The sequence below is a fragment of the Ambystoma mexicanum genome, chromosome 5q (assembly GCF_040938575.1).
Source record: "Ambystoma mexicanum isolate Mex_15411 chromosome 5q, UKY_AmexF1_1, whole genome shotgun sequence".
In the NCBI taxonomy this organism is placed as follows: domain Eukaryota; kingdom Metazoa; phylum Chordata; class Amphibia; order Caudata; family Ambystomatidae; genus Ambystoma; species Ambystoma mexicanum.
The window spans coordinates 1,067,659,127-1,067,663,426 of record NC_090933.1 but is presented as its reverse complement, the minus strand read 5'-3'; the positions used below and the strand labels follow the sequence as shown (position 1 = coordinate 1,067,663,426).

At 46.7% G+C, this 4,300-nt stretch overlaps 1 long non-coding RNA gene across 1 annotated transcript; it reads left to right on the top strand.

Annotated features, from left to right (window-relative positions):
- The first annotated feature begins 2,355 nt into the window (after positions 1–2,355).
- LOC138498674 (uncharacterized) lies at positions 2,356–2,913 on the top strand. The gene is made up of 3 exons (XR_011278825.1): positions 2,356–2,461; positions 2,573–2,669; positions 2,768–2,913. It is a non-coding gene; the product is annotated as an uncharacterized lncRNA (long non-coding RNA).
- The last annotated feature ends 1,387 nt before the right edge of the window (positions 2,914–4,300 follow it).

Below are 4,300 nucleotides of genomic sequence, written 5' to 3'. Positions count from 1 at the left end.
GCCCTGGTGGAATGGGAAATTACCGCCCTATTCCGAGTTGACCAGGGCGGTAATTTCCCATTCCCCAGGGCCCTTCCCCATTCCCAAATGAGCCCCCATAGGACTCAATGGGAATAGGGAAATTGCAAATAACGGTGACCGTAAAGTACAAAAGCCCCTTTGCGCCCTCGTCCCTAACGCCTGGGCGTTAAGGACGAGGGCGCAAAGGGAACTCGGAATGTGGCGGTAATGGATTACCGGCACCGGTCTCGTTAACGGTGACCGGTATCCCTTAACGCCATACTCGGAATGAGGCCCATTGTTGTTTTGCTGGGCCATAATGGCCCTCCTTCTCCTCTGGTGCCTCCACCGCCTCCTCTGCCTCGCTGCCTGTTCAAGTAGTAGGCCTGCATGCCTTCAGTATGGCTACTGCTACTGCTAACATAGTAGCGTTGGAAGATGTGTGGGGTGTCAGGGTGGTCCTTTTGTACTGTGGCAGTACTCGTTGGGGCCACCAGGGCTGATTCTGGCCACCTGTGGCCTGTTATTACACACCTAACTCTAGTGAAAGCCTGGTCCACAATGCAGGTGTTGCCGGCATGGAAATCACAGTGCTACTGGCATGTCCATGCCAGTGTTTCTGTGTACATGGTACTTCGAATGTGCACGTACTAACCCCATGCCAGTGTCTCAGGCACAGCAGATGCATTTTGTGGCAGATTCCGGTCATTCTGTTTACGGTTATAGTAGGCCACTTGCAGTGACTGTGTCAGCGGCATCCCAACACAGAGTATGCCGGACTGGAAAAAGATGCCGGTATAGAGTGACCAGCAATGCTATATCCGGACTGACATACTTGTAATGAGGCCCAATATCATCAATGTATCATCAATGTGTCATAGGCATGTTAGTAGTTTTAGGGATTGTCATTGTACAACCTCTTGTTTGAGTTATTCATCAATTGAGCAACCTACTAAGGTGTCATTTGTGTACCTTTGGGATTACACACTGTTGTAGAAAGTGTCTGCTATTAAAGGAAACATTGTGTGTGAGTGGATGAAGGAGGTTGGCAGCCCTGGGGGTGGCTTAGAGATGGGGCCAAGGGACCCCAGGTGGAAAGAGTGAAGAGAGTGACCAGACCGGGAGAGGGGTGGTGACCGGATTGGAGATAGGGATGTCACTGGAGATGAGGGCATCCAGATTGTGCCCGGCTGAGTGGGTTGGGCTGTAAGGAAGAATAGTGAGAGAGAGGGAGTCTCAGAGGATACGAAACTGTGAGGTGGCTGATTTTAGGGAGTTGAGGTGGATATTGAAATCACCAAGGAGGAGGAGTTTGGAGGAAGAGGTCGAGAGGGAGGAGGCAAGGTCGGCCATTCAGAGAGGAAGAGAGAAATAGGGCCAGAGGGCCTGTAGATGGTAGCGAGGGTAAGAGAGAGGGTTGGCGAGACCCCAGGCCTACCTACAAGGCATTCTAAAGAGGAGTAGATTGAGTAGTTATGATAGAAACAGGGAGTCACTCATGAAAATCAAGGCAACTCCGCATCCTGGCCTGCTGGGTCTGGGTTTGGAGCGGATTTTGTAGCCCTCAGGAAGGAGAGTGTCATGGGTATTGACAGAGCTGCCATTGAATCATGTTTCGGTAATGGTAAGGACGTTGAGGTCAATGTATTCAAGAATATATCTATGGCCTAGCGCACACCTCTTATTTAGGTTATTTCAAGACGTTGGTGATAAATTAGTGGGGTGCCGGGGAGAAAAACAACCTTGACACTGGGCCTCATTACACGGATGGCGGAGAAACATGGCGCTATTAGCGCCATGGTTCATGCCGGTAAACTACCGGCACCGCCTTGGCGGAAAGGGGAATTACCGCCCCATTCCAAGGTTGGCGGGGCGGTAATTCCCCCTTCCCCCATTGCCCTTCCCCATTCCCATTTTTGCCCCATAGGGCTCAGTGGGAATGGGGAAGGCGCTAATTACGGTACCGCAAATTGCGGTACCGTAATTAGCTCCCTGGGTCCCTTTGCGGGTTGTTTTTTAACGCCTGCAAAAAGCAGGCGTTAAATCCCCCAACCCGCAAAGGGACCTCGTAGTAAGGCAGTAATGAGGCCCACTGGGTTGTGTTAACCTATGCAAAACCAACAGAGGTCCACACTCTTGTGGAACTCTCCCTTCCCCTGCACACCCAATCAATTGTGAAAATAATCAATAATTTAACAATTGTAACAATTGAATAGAAGCAGGTGTTTACAATCAATGCCCATAAGTTTCATAGACCATTCTCTAACTAATTTCCATGGTTTAATTTAGGCTCTAGATGGCTATACTTTGACCATCTATTATAACACATGTATATGTGTTTTACAGGTACATCTTTGAAAATCATCCAACCAAATTACTTCTCCCCCACGGGGATTCCTTGGCGGTCCAACAGTGACACTAACTAACTTACTGTGTGTTACCACAGATGAAGATACGGCAGGTAAATTTTGATGCACATGTTGCATGATAAGAACTCTTTTAACTAGAATTCAGGACTCATTCTCCGATTTTAATTTCGTTTTTCTCTGCCATTTTTCTATTATTTCTACAGGTTGCATACCAACCATGCTCTAAATACAACTTTTTGGATATTCTTTGAAAAGACCACCATCATTATCAAGATAGGAGATTTGACATTGAACATCCAGGTGATTATTATTATAGATATGGTCAACAAAAGAACATGACATAGACCAATCAAGATGAAAACTGAATGTTGTACTGAATATTGAATTATATATTATAGGTGAAGAACAAAAGGAGGAATAGAAAGAGGGCAAACAACTCTTGAAGAAGGGGACGAAACCAACCCTGAAACGCGTCGAGTAATATATGTTAACGCTCTCTATGATTGATAGAAAATGTGTTAAACCTACTGTGTGCCCACAAAGAATATTGCACCTAAAATGAGTGTGACAGATATATGTGTATGTCCACGCTTAATAAGTAAAGTTGAAATTGCATCAGTATAGATGATAAACATCTAATGAATCAATATGCAAATGTGTAGCTTGTATTTGATAGCAACATTAAATTGATGGTTATTTTTTAACATAATCATTGTCTTAAATTGTTTTTCACAAACATTTTTCAAAAACAAATTGTTACAATTGTTAAATTATTGATTGTTTTCACAATTGATTGGGTGTGCAGGGGACGGGAGAGTTCCACAAGAGTGTGGACATCTGTTGGTTTTGCACGGAGTAGAACTAGAAGACCTGTTTGCTTGGTGTTCTATTTGCATCCATGTTTAGTCTCAAACCTGTCTCCCTCTCTATCTAACCTTCTGGCTCCACGCACAATGCGCGACACACTTTGCTCTCATCTCTACTGACATTCCTCTCTCTATCCCTCTCACCACCTCTCTCTCTTGGACAGACCACTCTCTTCTTCTTCACACTTACAGCTCTCCTCTCCCCTTGCATCGGCACACTCGGCGTGGCCACTCAGATTCAAAGTCACCAGACCCATGAAAAGAGTGACAACGGCTGCCTTTGCCTCCATCTACTCTCCGCCTCCTACTCCTGTGACTGACTCCCACCCTGACACAGCCCTCGCTAAACTCAAAATCTCTATCACCAACGCCCTTGACATTCTTGCCCCTGCCATGAGGGTCCGACTGAAGCCTTCCAAAAAGTGCAACTCTTGGTACGTCTCCAATCTGGATGCCCATAAACACAAGTGTAGGGCAGCTGAAAGGAAATGGAATGCATCAGGTGGACCTTCTGACAAACTGGCCTGCCACCTCCTTCAAAGGCAATAGCGACTCTGCATCCTCATCAAGAAAAGAGTCTTTATTCAAGCCTGCATCTCTGCGGCATCAAACAACACAGCCAAACTTTTCAAAGTCTGTAAGGAACTGGCCAATCCTACTGCAGCCTCCTCTTCTGTCACACCCAACCAGGGCCTTTGCTCGGCCATGGCTTCTCACTTCACAGCAAAAACCCATGACATACTTATCTCTCACTTCCACACCACATCTTACACCAACACCCCTAGAACCTCTCTTGGCCCCTCCACCACTTCTCCTCTCACACCTGATGAGGTCGCCAGACAACTCCGGTCTATGAAGGCCTCATCCAAACCATTAACGACAACATTAACTCTCTTGCTCCAGTCTTGGCCGATCTTTGCAACCTCTTTTTTGGCACTGGAGTTTTCTCAACTTCTCTTAAGCACTCCCTTGTGCACCCTCTGCTTAATAAACCCTCTGCCAACCCCTCCATTGTGGCAAACAACCACCCCATCTCTATCATCCCTTTTCTGGTCAAACTCCTGG